General features: G+C 37.6%; 1 long non-coding RNA gene across 1 annotated transcript in view; it reads right to left on the reverse strand.

The window, feature by feature from the left end:
- The window catches only part of LOC131383332 (uncharacterized), a 247,892-nt gene that overhangs the window by 61,273 nt on the left and 170,000 nt on the right, over positions 1–16,619 (reverse strand). The window lies entirely within an intron of this gene.

The following is a 16,619-nucleotide window of genomic DNA, read 5'->3' on the forward strand; positions in this document are numbered from 1 at the left end:
TCAACAGAGCACTGTGATAAAGCAAGCAGTCAGAGAATGGATTGAAATCATGGTCTTCTATGGATGAGCCATGTCAATTACTGTTAGCAGTAACTTCATTTGCAATATGGGGATAAAAGTGTGCCCATATTACTCACAGGTATAACAAATCATACTTAATCAAATAACATGTATCAAAATACTCTAAATCAAGAGAATCAACTTGTTAGCTATTAATAGCCCAATTAGTAATCTTAACCCTTTTATCTAACTAATACACCATTCTTGCATAGTGTTTCCAATATCTTAGTCTCTTGGTTAAGCACTCATAAATATATTGTAGAAAAATGCCCTTTTGCCTCCTCCTGCATTTTTTTTTTTTCAGACAGGGTCTTGCTCTGTCGTCCAGGCTGGAGTACGGTGGCAAGATCTCAGCTTACTGCGACCTCCACCTCCCAAGCTCAAGGTATTCTCCTGCCTCAGTTTCTCAAGTAACTGGGACTACAGGGGCCCACCACTACACCTGGCTAATTTCTGTATTTTTAGTAGAGACGAGGTTTCACCATGTTGGCCTGGCTGGTCTCAAACTCCTGACCTCAAGTGACCCACCTGCCTCAGCCTTCCAAAGTGCTGGGATTACAGGCGTTGAGCCAGTGCACCGGACTTTTTTTGTTTTGTTTTTTTGATAATACAAAAACAACATAAGTCAGGGCAGTCTCTGTCTCTTGAGAATTTCAAAACAACCGTAATGTTTCTACCTTGGTATCAATAGAGGTCTAGCCTGACAGGATATTAGTAGCTCTTTCTGACAGTGGGTGATTGAAATTTTTTTCAGCATCCTTCCCTAGCCCATACTGCCTGTACTAAATATCAGATTTGCCTTGCTTCTCTTCTCTTTTTCCACAACCAGCTTGAAGGTCTAATCATTTGCAATCCCTAGAGGGATTCAATATTAATTTCCTTTGTTCTGTCCCCCAACAATGGAGCACTAAATAAGACATTCCCCTATTTTTTTTTGTCAGTAGCTCCTATAAAACATCCAAAGGATGCCTATACTTTTGGCCCAGATGCTAAGGTCCCCTGAGTCTTTCTGTATCCTCCCTACAAAGTGGAATCTCTTTCAGCGTCCCAAGGAAGGTCCCCCGCTGCTTTTGGATTGTGCCAGCACCCCAGCCTTCAACGACAGGGCTAGTTCCTATTTTCTCCAACACTGCTCCTAGCTTAGGAGCACCCCAAGCTGGCAGAGCATCTTGTTCACTTCATCTCTGCCCTGTCCTCCAGAAGTGTGCTCTCACTTTCTACGTGGATGACCTAGACTACGCCACTTCTCCGACTTCCCCACGGACCTTCACCTCTGCTCAGTGGTGGAATAGGGGTGGCTGGAGTGTATCCTTGTTCCTCCAGCTCCATGTCAACTCCTGCTTCAGTGCAAGTTTCTCCTCTGCCAAATCTTCCCTTCAACTCCTGCTGGAAACTAATAATGGACAGAAGTGTTTTGCAACTTGCTCTCCTTGAAAATATTAATCCATTTTCTCCTGCCCTACCTTCTAAGGCCAAATCTGAAGATTTTCAGTGCCTGCAGTATGTTCAGACCAATGGTATGAATAATTTCAGAATCAGCATGATGCTGATTCCCTTCCCCAAGGCCCTACATGACCAGCAAAGTGACTGGTGCCATTCCTGAAAGCCTATGTGTCAATGAAAGAACCTATCAATTTCAGTAATAGAAATCTTGTTAAAACCAGGTTTCTAGGCCCCATCCCCAATGTTCTGATTAATTTGAAACCATAATAAATGTCCCAGGTGATATCGAGCTGCTCCTATGAGAACCACACTTTGTTGGCCTGTTAATGGTTAAAATGAAAGAAAACAAGGTTTTCTAAGAGTGTACTGATTAATCAACCTACATAAGTGGATAGTTTTCCACATTCCTACACAGAAATCCAATTCAATAATTTTAAAAGCAAATATCTTTTATGATGAGCTATTCAATACTCTGACAGCCAGTCAATTGTGGAGTACAAACAATCTCATTAAAGACACAAAAAGTTTTAGGATGAAAAAAGTCATAATAGCTGAGGCTGCTGTAAGTATATTCATTTACATTATTAATCATAATGTATTTGTTTCTAGTAAGAATGAGAATCCCACTCATCTTGCCGAGTTAGGTCCTTCCCAAGCACCCTCCCCTAAACACTGTAATTGCCCCCGAAAGTAAAGATGAAGTTAGCACCGAGTACCTTCTGAAGCATCCACTGGAAAGAATGCAAGCCATTAATCCATATTTAATATTTTTCTTTTCATTTTTGCAAAATTTCAAACCCAGAGAATATTACAGTAAGTATCTGTGTACATTTACCCAGATTAATCAATTATTATTTTGCCACATTTGCTCTCTGTGTCATCTCTAGATAGATAGATAGATAGATAGATAGATAGATAGATAGATAGATAGATAGATAGACAGACAGACAGATAGACAGATAGGTTATATATATACTTCCTTTCTTAATCATTTGAAGGTTGGTTGCAGACAGCATAATACCCCTAAATATTTCAGCATGCACCTTTGAAGATAAAAATATTTTCCTAAATAACTACAAAACCATAATCACAACTAAGAAATTCAATATATAAACTGATATACAATTTATATTCAAATTGTTCCAGTTGTTCCCAAAGCCTCCAAATATCATTTATAGTTTTCTCTCTTTTCTTTTTATTTTTAACCCACTATCCAAACTCCACACACTGCATTCTGTTTTTAGGTCCCTCTAATTTTTTTAATTTAAATATTCTCTCTGCTTTTTTTGTGTGTTTTATGACATTAAGGTTTTTTAAAAAACCCAGACCAGCTGTCTGTCACAATGTCTGCCTTTCTGCATTAGCCTGATTGTTGCCTCATGATTAGACCGGTAATATTTGGCAAGAATATTACCCAGGTGATATTACATCAACTCTGGAGTCATAGACTACAAGATTGTTCCACTACCAAGAATCACATGGATAAGGTACAACATAAAGTACATTTTTCACTTTGTATTAGATAGGTAGCCTGTGATGAGATAGTATGAGAACATGGGAACACCCTGTGCCCCACCACCTTTCTCCAAAAGATTTAGTATTCACTGATGAACCTTGTCTGATCAATTATTAAAATGGATTACAGCGCTGTACTTTTCTTAACCTGTCTTGTCTTCTGTATTTATTAGTTAGCATTCTTCCACTTTTATTTTTTAAAAGAGATTTCCATATATGTACTCTACAGGCATAGATCATTTTACTGCACTTCACTTTATTGCACTTTACAGATGTTACTTTTTTTACGAATTGAAGGTTTGTGGCAACCCTGCTTTGAATAAATCCATTCGCATCATTTTTCTGACAGCACGTGCTCACTTTGTGTCTCTGTGTCACACGTTAGAAATTCTCAAAATATTTCAAACTTTTTAATCATTATTATATCTATTATAGTGCTCTGTGATACTATCTTTGCTGTTACTATTGTAATTGTTTTGGCTTGCCACAACCAAGCCCACATGAGATGGTGAACTTGGCCAGGTGCAATGGCTCACGTCTGTAATCCCAACACTTTAAGAGGCCAAGGCAGGAGGATGGCTTGAGGCCAGGAGTTTGAGACCAGCCTGGGTAACATAGTGAGAACCTGTAACCTGTAGTCCCAGCTCCTCAGAAAGCCTAGGCAGGAGGATCGCTTGAGGCCAGAAGTTCAAGACTGCGGTGAGCTATGACTGCACCACTGCACTCTAGCCTGTGCAACAGAGCAAGACCTGTCTTAAATAAATAAGTAAATAAATAGATGGTGAACTTAATCAGGAAATGTGTGTGTTCTGACTGCTCCACTGACCAGCGTTCTCTCTCTCCTCATGCCTCTCTATTCCCTGAGACACAACAATATTGAAATTAGGCCAATTAATAACCTTACAATGGCCTCTAAATGTTCAAGTGAAAGACATAGTCACATATCTCTCACCTGAAATACAAAGCTAGAAATGATTAAGTTGAGTGATAAGGAAGGCATGTTGAAAGCCGAGATAGGCAGAAAGCTAGGCCTCTTACGCCATTTAGCCAAGCTGTGAATGCAAAGGAAAAGTTCTGGAAGGAAACTGAAAGTGCTACTGCAGTGAACACACAATTGACAAAAAAGTGAAACTGTTTTATTGCCAATATGAAGAAAGTTTTAATAATCTGGATAGAAGATCACACCAGCCACAACATTCCCTTAAGCCAAAGCCTAATCCAGAACAAGGCCCTAATTCTCTTCAATTCTAGGAAGGCTGAGAGAAGTGAGGAAGTTGCAGAAGCAAAGTCTGAAACTAGCAGAGGTGAGTTCATGTTTAAGGAAAGAGGCCATTTCCACAACATAAAAGTTCAAGGTGAAGCAGCAAGTGCTGTTGGAGAAGCTGAAGCAAGTTATCCAAAAGGTCTAGCTAAGACCACTGATGAAAGTGGATACAAACACTAGATTTTCAATGTAGTTGAAGCAGCCTTATATTAGAAAGGAATACCATCTAGGATTTTCATAGCTAACGAGAAGTCAATGACTGGTTTCAAAGCTTCAAAAGATAAGCTGACTCTCTTGTTAGAGTCTAATGCAGCTGGTGACTTTAATGAAACCAATGCTCATTTACAATTCTGAAAATACTAGGGCTCTGAAGAATTATGCTAAATCTACTCTACCTGTGCTCTATTAATGGAACAAAAAAGCGTGGATGACATCAAATCTGTTTACAGATGGTTTACTCATTATTTTAAGCCTATTGTTGAGACCTACTGCTAAGAAAGAATGATTCATTTCAAATGATTACTACTCATTGACAACACACCTAGTCCACTGAAGAGCTCTGATGGAAATGTACGAGGAGATTAATGTTGTTTTCATGCTGCTACTGCTAACACAACATCCATTCTGCAGCCCACAGATCAAGGAGTAATACCTACTTTCGAGTCTCATTATTTAAGAAATATATTTTGTAAAGCTATAGCTACCATAGATAGCGATTACTCTGATGAATCTGGACAAAGTAAATTTAAAACTTTCTGGAAAGAGTTCATCATTCTAGATGTCACTAAAAACATTTATGATTCATGGAAGGAATTCAAAATATCAACATGAACAGGATTTTGGGAGAAGCTCTAATCCTCATGGGTGACTTTGAAGGGTTCAAGACTTCAGTGGAGGAAGTAACCACAGATGGGGTAGAAATAGCAAGAGAACTAGAATTAGTTCTCTTGAATATGAGAATTAGTTCATATCATATCATATGAAATGAGTTCTCTTGAATATGAGCCTGAATATGTGGCTGAATTGCTGCAATCTCATGATAAAACTTAAATGGATAAGGAGTTGCTTCTCATGGATGAGCAAAGAAAGTGATTTCTTTAAATGGAAACTACTCCTGGTGAAGATGCTGAACATTGTTGTAATGACAACGAGTTATTTAGAATATTACATAAACTTAGTTGATAAAGTAGCAGCGGAGTTTGATGAGATTGACTCCAGTTTTGAAAGACGTTCTTCTGTGCATAAAAATGCTATCAAACAGCATTGCATGCTACAGAGAAATATTTTGTGAAAGGAAGAGTCAACCAATGTGGCAAACTTTATTGTTATTTTTAAAAATCACCACAGACACCCAACCTTCAGTAACCACCACCCTGCTCAGTCAGCAGCCATCAAAATTGAGGCCAGACGCTCCACCAGCAAAGCAATTACGACTCATGGAAGGCTCAGATGATAATTATCATTTTTTAGCATTAAAATATTTTTTAAATAATGTAAGTACATTTTTAGACATAATACTATTGCATACTTAATAGACCATGGTATAGTGTAAACATAACTTTTATATGTACTAGGAAACCAAAAATTTATGTGACTCACTTTATTGCTATATTTGCTTTATTGTGGCAGTCTGGCACCAAACCCACATTATCATCTATGCCTGTGTGTGTGTGTGTGTGTGTGTGTGTGTGTGTGTGTGTGTGTGTAATAACTATAGACTCATGCTTTTACTTTCTCCACGGAAGTCCTGAATCCCTCAAAGTCAGCCGTCAGGGTTGGAATCAACTTCTCCCAAACTCCTGTTCAGGGAGATATTTTGACCCCCTCCCATGAATCATGGATGTTCTTAATGGCACTGAGAGTGATGAGTCCTTTCCAGGGGGTTTTAAATTTACTACGCCCAGATTCTTCAAAGCAATCATGCTTTTACCTTTTATTTAATTTGCTTTAATCCATCATTATAATTATCCTTTTTTGATGTTTAAATTGTCTAAATTTGACCATTTATATCTGCTTCATACAAAGTCCTGGAGGTGGACACATTCTAATGCTGGTTAGTTTTTTGTTTAGTTGCTTAAGATAGTCAATGGAATTTCATTTTAAGTGGATTTGGTATTTTCTATGGGAAATATAATTTTGGTAGTTGGGGGAAATTATTGCTTATCTTATGGTAGCTTGAATCAGAATAGTCTGGAATCATACACTTGGAAATGCTGACACACAGTATGGTTCTACATTTGACAGCAAGTAGTTCCTTAATTAGATTTTAATGGACTTTTTTTCAGGGTACTTTATATTAAACTACTAATGCTGAGAGTAAATTTGTGTTGAAGATTAAACAGAATCTCACAACCCTTACATTACCTTTTCTTTTACATTTTAAGTCACCTCTATGCAATTTACATTGTTGTAATGGTAACATGTACATTATTATTTGTTATTTCCACCTAATAATCAGTAACATTATTTAATTCTTCATGGGACCAGACATAAATTTGAAGATATATGGAGTTTCATATCATATATCATAAAAATAAACCCTATCACAGATTTTTAATTAGGTATTAATTTGTATTGTAAAAGTAATATAGATGCATGACCAAAAAAGTAAAAGAGTACAAAATGGAAAATAATGATTAAAATTAAGATTTTTTTCCCACTCAAGACCCCCCAGTCCTACTTCTCAATGGCATCTGTTTTTATCTGAGTTTCCTTGCAGAAATTTCAAATGTACAAAAATAAATGTAAGTGAATCTTTTATTGATGTTATCGTTAAACAAATATGATTTTTATAGCAACCAGTGTTCTGCATGTTAGGGTTCCCAAACTGTATCTGCATCACTTTTCATATCAGTATATCCCTGTCAGCTAACTCTCTTTAATAAATACACGCATAGTTTTTCACTGTGTAGTTATACCATAACTTACTTAACCAGTTCCATACGGTTGACAATTTTCAGTTATTTGCTTACTTCTTACTGTTTCAAGCAATACTGCAATATTAACTGCACATATATCTTTAAGCAGACGGGATAGCGTGCATTTAGAGTAACTATTAGTGGGTCAAAAAGTCAAGGAATATTTCATTTTGAGAGATAATGCCAGTAGTATGTGACGGTTACCTCTTCCCCTATACCCTCGATAACACTGTTGAATTAGCAAAATTTTCATTCCTGCTATATGCCAGTGTGGTAGGTGAAAATAAGTTTATTTAAATGCGAAATTGAGCACTTTTTGTATGTTTATAAATCCTTTATACGTTGGCAATAGTTGTCTCTTTATAATTTGTCATTGAATTAAATATCTTTATGATTTTAAAAGAACTTTTATACATAAGGAAATCAAAGGTTTGGCTGTTGCATAAGTAAAGGTATACGTTTTTCCCTAGTTTGTTATTTATCTTTTGATTACTTATGATATATTTTCCATATGTAGTCAAATTGATCATTATCTTTCTAGATGACTTATAGGTTACAAAAACAAACACTTTTCCCATTTATTTGAAAAAAACAGTTTGGTAACATTTTCTTCTAATACTTTCATTCAGTTAAGTTTTATATTTTCATCCTTTATTTGTGGAATTTTAGTGTAAAGAATGATTGACTCTAGCTTAACTTTCCCCAAATGGTTAGCCTGGTGGCCACAATACCATACATTAAATTGTTTCCACTAATCTGAAAGACCACCCATATTCTACACTAAATTCGCATAAGTACTTGAACCTATTCACTTCCATTAATTTGTCTCCCTATTAGTACTATCTTCAGTAATGAAGAACTATCTTCATTACTGTAGATTTAAGAATACACAAGAGAGCGAGACAATCCTGGCCAACATGGTGAAACTCTGTCTCTACTAAAAATGCAAAACTTAGCCGGGCGTGGTGGTGCACGCCTATAGTCCCAGCTACTCTGGAGGCTGAGGCAGGAGAATCACGTGAACCTGGGAGACAGAGGTTGCAGTGAGCCGAGATCACACCAATGCACTCCAGCCTGGTGACAGAGCAAGACTCCATCTCAAAAAAAAAAAAAAAAAAGAATACGCTAGCTCTAGTAAACACTCTACCCTCTTTCCACTTAGAGTTAAGGATGTGCTGTAGAGCCACACAGCCTGGGTTCAAGTGCTGGCTCTGCCACTTAATGTGGGACCTTGGAGAAGTTATTTAAATCTCTCTGTGTCCCCATTTCCCACCTGTAATGGGACAATAATAACTACTTCACAGAGGTGTCAGGAGGCATAACTGATATAATTTGTACAGAATGCTTATAATTAACCCTAGTAAAGACTACGTGTTTAATAAATGTTAGCTTTTTCTTTCTAGAACATTTTCTGGCTATTCGCAGATATTTGTTTTTCTGTTATAAACATTGGGACTGATTTCCCAATTTTTAAACCTTCTATGGTAGCAGCCTCCGAGGTGGTCACTAATGACCTATGACTCCTAGAAGTCATGTCCTTGGGCAGCCTCCTCTCACATTAACTAGGACTGGCCTGTGTAACCAATAGGATATTATGAAAGTGATTATGTGTGGCATTCAAAGCTAGGCCATAGAAGACCTTTCTGCTTCCACTGCACCGTGTCCCTTGGATCACGTGCTCTGGGGAAGTCAGCTGCCATGCTGTAAAGACACTTGAGTGGCCTCTGGAGAGGCCCACACGGAAGGAACTGACACCTACTGCCAATGATCATCACCATGTGGGTGAACCATCTTGGAAGTGAATCTTCCAGTTCACACCAAGACTTCAAATGATAGCAGGCATGACTGCAACCTCAAAAGAGATTCCAACCCAGAACCACTCAGTAAAACTGCTCACAAATTCCTGACACACAGAAACTATATGAAATAACAAAGATATATTGTTGTTTTAAGTCATCGAGTTTGGGTTAATTTGTTATACAACAATATATAACAAATATACCTTCCTATTGGCAATTTTATTAGAAAGGCATTGAGTTTATAGACTCATTTACATAGAACGGACCTCCTCATATTATTGAATATTTCTACCTAAGTAGAACTTCTGTCTTTCCATTGATTCAAGACTTTTTTAAATTAGTAGATATTTTAAATCTTGTTCACCTAGGTCTAGCATAACTTCCTTTATTATTTGTGTTGCTGTTATATTTCCTTCCATTTTATTCTCTAAATTATATTGATATTATCAATTTAATACTGTTAATTTTCTGTTAATTTCATATCCAGCCAACTTGCTAAATTCTTTTTGCTAGAAGCTACACTGATTGTTTTGCATTTTTCAGATGGGCAATCATACCATATGCAAGTAATAATTTCACCTTCTATTTTCCATTTTATAGCTATTTCTTTCTCCTTTGTAATTTCACTGGCTGAAGTAGTAAATATTACCTCTAAAAATATATTATGGTAGAAGACATTATAGACCATCAGTATTCATCAGTTTGATTTCTTCCATTATTCTGAATATTCTTGTAGTTAAACACTGTCACCAACCAGGCATGGTGGCTCATACTTGTAATCCCAGCACTTTGGGAGGTTAAGGTTGGCAGATCACTTGACCCCAGGAATTCAAGACCAGCCTGGGCAACGCAGTGAAACCCTGTCTCTGTAAAACATAGAAAAATTAGCCAGATGTGGTGGTGTGCCCCTGTAGTCCCAGCTACTCAGGGGGCTGATCACCTGAGCCTAGTAGGTCAAGGCTGCAGTAAGCCATGATCATGCCACTACACTCCAGCCTGGGCAACCCAGCAAGACCTTTTTTTTTTTTTTTTTTTTTTAAAAAAAAGACTGCCACCTTCCCCACTTTGGAGAAGTTGAAATAGACAACATTTTTATTTTATAACCTCATAACCTCTCATTTTTGAATTATACCAAATTAAACCTTGCTTTCAGGTTCTTAATAATATGACTAAAAATGTAAGAGATGGCAGTTGTCATAGTTTATTATCTTTCATTTATTATCCTTAATGCTACGTGACCTTTAACCAAAATAATTAATTATTTCTCTAAACCATGGGAAGTGGAAATTAGAACTACAGAAATAAATAAAAACATGGTTCTCAATGAAAAAGGTTAAAGTTAAAAGGGAATAATGTCTTGACATTACTTAGGGAAAAAAGTCTTCCCAAATAATTTTCCTTTTAATAACTTTCAAAAGAAATTTCTGAAATATTTAAGTTAAGAAACAATTTTCAAAATGAAACTGGATAGACAGGAAGCAATGGGGAGCATTTTTGAGACCCGGTAAAATGAGAAAGCTACACTGTAACTGATACATTGATTTTTAATAATGTTGGAAGCTTGCAAACCCTGTCTCTTCATTGTGCTGCACTAAGGAAATACACTAGCAGGTGTTAAAACATCCTCCAAGGATTTTCAATTTCGTTATTATATCCATGTGGAAGAACGAAAGCCAAAATAACAACTAGGTAAAGTAAAAGGTTCATTATTTCCTACAGTTGTTCAGTGACAATTTTTTCCTTATCTATGTCTAACAGAAGAACATCTAGCCCCTTATACTGCAGGCAAAATGAACATATAAGATTAGAGTTAGAGACCCCCACATTTTATAGATTCTAATTCTGGAAACATATCTTGCATATAAATGATATTTATGCTTGAGAAGACCCTTTTCTATGCTTTACGGATAAATGTCATGCCAAGACTTTTCAAAGTGACTGATCACAATGCCAGATTTATGAGCAGGTTTGAGCAACATTAGCAGAGTCATCTCACACCAAACATTATGGGATTTACAAGAGTACAGACCATGACGATAACATGTAAGCTGGCTATTTCTGTTCTTAACTTGGAACCACAGACATGTTCAGCTCAGACCCTTTCAAGTCTTAACATCTGTTGCAAGCATGATGAAAAACAATAGACGTGGAAAATTGGATTTATTTCAATACTAATTTCAGTAGCTTGGCTTAATGTAGCTACAGAATTTATATGAATAATAGCAGAAACAAGGCAGACTATGCAATCTGGGCAAGGAAATTTCATGATTGTTGGAACTCTGCAGATTTGGAGTCTACACACTTAGGACTCTGCAAAATACTCTGTTCTAATACCCAGCTATGCCCTTCAGAAGCATAGTGTAAGATTGTTCCAATGACTTAGTAATGAAAGACAGAGTTTCATCTTTACTTCAGATACCACCTGAACTGGAGTTAGATGATTTCCTTGGAAATAAATACTTTGTTAATTTCCTGTATTCCTGGTAAGAACTCCAGTCAACATTTACACCAACATTATTTGCTTTTTATATGAATAGAGTCTCCTTAATCTTTGCTTACCAAACATATTGAGGTCATATGGCATTAACAATTCAATCATATTTTCTTTGTAAAATTTTTCTCTTCCTCTTTTAATTCTGCTGAACTGAAACGAACAAAGCAGTTTAAATTTTTGCCTTATGTTACAATAAAGTCCAAAAATAAAAGTTTGAAAGATAAACATGCTATAAGGAAACATCACTGGCAAGCTAAGACTCGCATTAAGCTATACCATTAATACGCTTTCAGAAGCAAAGTGAATCCCTATACTCTCAATCTTCATGAGGTCGAAGTATTATAACCCCAGATGTTTCCTTTCTCAGAAGGTGTTGTGACATTCTATTTCAATTTTTGAAAATGTGACGCAGCACTTTTGGAGAGAATTGTTTGGAAAGAGAGAGAAATAAACAAAGAACAATATGACTCCAAAACAAACTAATAAAAAAGAACCACACAATCACTTTCTTAAGAAGAATATAATGTAGAACACACAAACACAAAAAAAAATACTGCAGAAAAGAAACTCTTGATGTGCTTATTTGAAATTATGGAGAAAAGCTAAAAACTTCAGAACAAGTTGTTTTGCTTTTTAACCTTAACTTAGCAGACCAATCTCCACTAATCCAATAATGTTAACTGAAAATTGCACTACTACTTTATCATTATTGCAATTCAGGAAAGAATTAGAGTCAAACATTGGATTGTATGTGAAATCAAATCTTTCATTGAGGTTTACAAATTCCTGTTTATAGGAAGTATCACATTTAGGGTATCACTAGTTAGACAAAAACACTGTTCCAGGATACAAATTGGCATGAAATTTTAATTTTGTAACCCCTAAACTTTTAAAATCTCTTTCCCTATTGGTTGTCTGCACTCAAAACATCCCTGACTTTTATTGGTGATGTGATTAGTAAAACTCAGCTGCCACGTGTGACTAAGGACGTGGTTAGTTATCAGGCTTTTCTTCACTTGCTCCTCTTTGAGCAAAAAGTACAACCTTCAAGATCATGTGTGAACTAAAGAGATGCAGATGAAAAGAGATTGGCTGCTCCAAGATGTGCCCACACCTTTTAAGTGTGCCTTGGGAAATGAGTTGAGACCTCTCTGAAGCCAGGCTATTCCAACTGCCTTGGATGCTAGCTCTCTGAGTAGCAAAATAGATGCCTCCAGTCCTTGTAAAAACAAGCTCAAGTCCCTCTGTGAGGGCACCTTTACAACACAATATTTAACATTTTTTCAATGAATACACAAGTACACATGTTGGTTTCAGTAAGTAATCTTGACAAATAGTTATTTGGAAAAAACCATGCTATTGAAAGCATATTTGCCATTTATGTCGCAAAGCTGTTTCATCTTACATGGTTAGTCATTGATTAGTACTATTTCAGATACTGGAGTGCTTTGAGGCACCTTCCCTCAGACCCTCTAAATAAGACACAACCCACAGCTTTCAGTGTTATGTGAATAGCCAACACCTCCTGATGAGGAGTAATTGGAACTACAATAAGAGGTCCTCAACTCGACTAATGAATTTTGAATGTTACACCTTCCGAGATGGCCTTCACTCTTGCAGAATCTATAGTTGTATTCGTTTCTTTCAGTTGACATCCTTGAATTTTCCAGACAAGTGCTGCTTTAATACTGCAGAAAAGAAAGTCTTAGCTTTCTTTCTTTCCATGCAGCTTTGCTAGGGCAAGTACCTCCTCCCACATTTTTTCTGATTCCATTGGTAAGAACTCTCTGATTGCATAGTGTTGACATTTAAATTTATTCAAAAAATACTTCTTCACCAAATATTTACCGAGTGTTTACTCTATGCCAAAGAGTGTGCTAGGTGCTAGAGATACAGGATGAATAAGAGATTTATGTTCCTTGCTTTAATTGGCCTGAAGCCTACTGGGAAATGTCAAGAATTAAACAACAACTCTACAGTAGAAGTGCTCTGGAATGAAAGCACAGAGCAGAGGACTCAGCCCAGTTATAGTGGAAGGTGTGGAGTGAAGAGGGGAAGTCAGATAAGTACCTGGAGAGTATCATTTCACTGGGATCCAATAGGTGATTGAGAAAAGAAAGATATAGCAAAAGGGAGCCAAGGATAGAGTGGAATTTTTCCTAAGCACAGACCATGTATTATATGTTCTGTTCCTCTGAATTATAAGGCCAAAAACAATGTGGCATCACTGCCCAACATCTTTTCTGATTATATCATTAATTTCTATTAATGTTAACCATGGTTGAGTCATAAAGAAAGAATTTATTATATATTGCAAATATTAGGTGGTCCTGCAGTATAAAATTTAAAAATTCCCCCAAACAGCAATGTTGGAATAAGCACACAAGGGTGCTTTCACCCGGGTTTCATTTACGAAATTCAATTTTCTGAACAATGACTGAGGAAACAATGATAATTTCATCAAGCCTGGGTCTTAAAAGAGGCAGGAAAAGACCAGAATGAGGCATAAAAGTGGTTGGGATGAATGGTCAACCGTAACGTGCTTTTGTTGGCGACTCCATATGTTTCATGACAGAATGGATGCTTTGGCAGACAAATTCAGGAAAGCAGGCTGCATCCATTATCTATTTCTGTGGAGCACATTATCACAAAACTTAGCAGCTTGAAACAGTTCCGGCTTATTATCTCATAGTTTGTGTGGATCAGGAATCCAGGCACGGCTTATCTGGGTCCTTTGCTTCAGGGTCGCTCACAAGCTGCAATGAAGGTGGCAGCCAAAGCTCCAGTCTTATCTGTAGCCTCAACCAAGGAAAAGACCCGAGCCCCGCCTATGTAGTTATTTGCAGGATTCGGCTTCTCACTGGCTGTTGGCTGGAGGCTGCTCTCCATTCTTTGCCATGGGGACCTCTCCAACATGACAGCTTGATTCATCAAAGCATGCAAGCAAAGAAGGCTATAAAGTCAGCCAGCACGATAGCAGTGATGATTTCTCGTAGCCTAATCATGGAAATGACATCCTCTCAATGCTACCATATTCTATACTTGAAGAAAGTTACTCAAGGGGAAAGGATCACACAAGATCATTAATCCCAGGGGCTGAAAGCTCTGGGTGCCATCTGTGAGACAGTCTGCCTTACAGGCCAGTTCATGGGCCACCGTTAGTGTGTCTCAGTCAGTGTAAAACATGCCCAAGTTTTAGCACATTTCCAATTCTCTAGCAGGACTATACAAACACGAGATTATAGTACCTGTTTTTCTTGGCTTTGTTTTTATTATTATTATTATTATTATTATTATTATTATGGTTTTTTTGAGACGGAGTCTCTCTGTCGCCCAGGCTGGAGTGCAGTGGCGCGATCTCAGCTCACTGCAAGCTCCGCCTCCCGGGTTCACGCCATTCTCCTGCCTCAGCCTCCCAATGTAGCTGGGACTACAGGCACCTGCCACCACGCCCGGCTAATTTTTTGTATTTTTAGTAGAGACGGAGTTTCACCGTGTTAGCCAGGATGGTCTTGATCTCCTGATCTCATGATCTTCCTGCCTTGGCCTCCCAAAGTGCTGGGATTACAGGCATGAGCCACCGCGCCTAGCCAGCTTTGTTATTTTAAGTAATATTTAATACAATCACAAACACAACTGGTTCCAACAGAGAACTTAACACAGATAAGTAATCAGATATACTTTACTCTCTCAATAAAGCAGGGGTCCCCAACACCTGGGCCATGGACCGTACTGATCCATGGCCTGTTAGGGACTGGGCCACACAGCAGGAGGTGAGCAGCAGGCAAGAGCGCATTACCACCTGAGCTCTGCCTCCTGTCAGATCAGCAGCAGCATTAGATTCTCACAAGAGCGTGAAAACTATTGTGAACTGCACATGTTAGGGATCTAGGTTGCATGGTCCTTATGAGAATCTAATGCAAGCTTGTCCAACCTGTGGCCCATGGGCCCACCTGCGGCCCATGACAGCTTTGAATGTGGCTCAACACAAATTCATAAACTTTCTTAAAACATTATGAGATATTTTTGGGGATTATATTTTTTAGCTCATTAGATATCATTCATGTTAGTGTATTTTATGTGTGGCCCAAGACAATTTTTCTTCTTGCAATGTGGTCCAGGGAAGCCAAAATATTGGACACCTCTAATCTAATGCCTGATGATCTGAGGTAGAACAGTTTCATCTCAAAACCATCCCCACCCAACCCAATCCGTGGAAAAATTGTCTTCCACAAAACTGGTCCCTGGTGCCAAATAGGTTGGGGATTGCTGCCACACAGGATACCCACAAACAACGTGGTACGATATTGTCCCCTAGTACATGTGAAGGAAACAGTAGAAAATGTAAATGGTAAATATGAGTGGGGAGTAAATGGATTCTACAGGACAAATAGAATTCTTGCACATCTACTGGTTTTTGGAATCCATTAGCAACATAACATCTTCATACAGTTCTAATAAATAATACCAGGCACTAGATATATGCACACACACCTAAAAATTAATCCAGTCACTAAGACAAACACGCTTTAGAAAAAAGCTGTCTAGCCTGATAATAGCAAAGTCCTGAAACAACAATATAAATAAGAATATTTCAGGTAAATTGCTAGAGGCTGTATTTTGTTTTCTAAGCAATTGTACTTCTCAAGGATTGATGATAGCCTTATGAAAAACAGGCACTATGAGCTCACTCTAAGGAAGAATCCTCCTGAAGCCTGCCTAATTCGATGCAAATGTATCTCTAAAACAAAACAAGGACAAAATGTCTCCAGCATCCCTCATTCTAGGATGTTTCTCAAATGCTGCCTTAATCGATGCTGTGGGCCAAGATTATTACTAACCCAAATGCTTCTTCCACATGAAACCTGAAGATAATTTTACTGGAAAATATGATCATGCTCTATTACTTTTATTCAAATCTGATCCTCACACAACTGAAAAAGAATTCTCTATTCTGTCATTATTTATACACAGACAAGCAAATAATAAGAGAGAAAGCTACAAGATCATGTCATAAGATTTCTCATCTATCTATGAGCAAAACAGGCATTCGTATAATACCTCAATCAGCAGGTTTATCACAGTGATTCCTAGGATAGTATTCCAGAACAACAACATTGTTCACA

This window comes from Hylobates moloch, unplaced genomic scaffold (genome assembly GCF_009828535.3).
Source record: "Hylobates moloch isolate HMO894 unplaced genomic scaffold, HMol_V3 SCAFFOLD_4, whole genome shotgun sequence".
NCBI lineage: Eukaryota > Metazoa > Chordata > Mammalia > Primates > Hylobatidae > Hylobates > Hylobates moloch.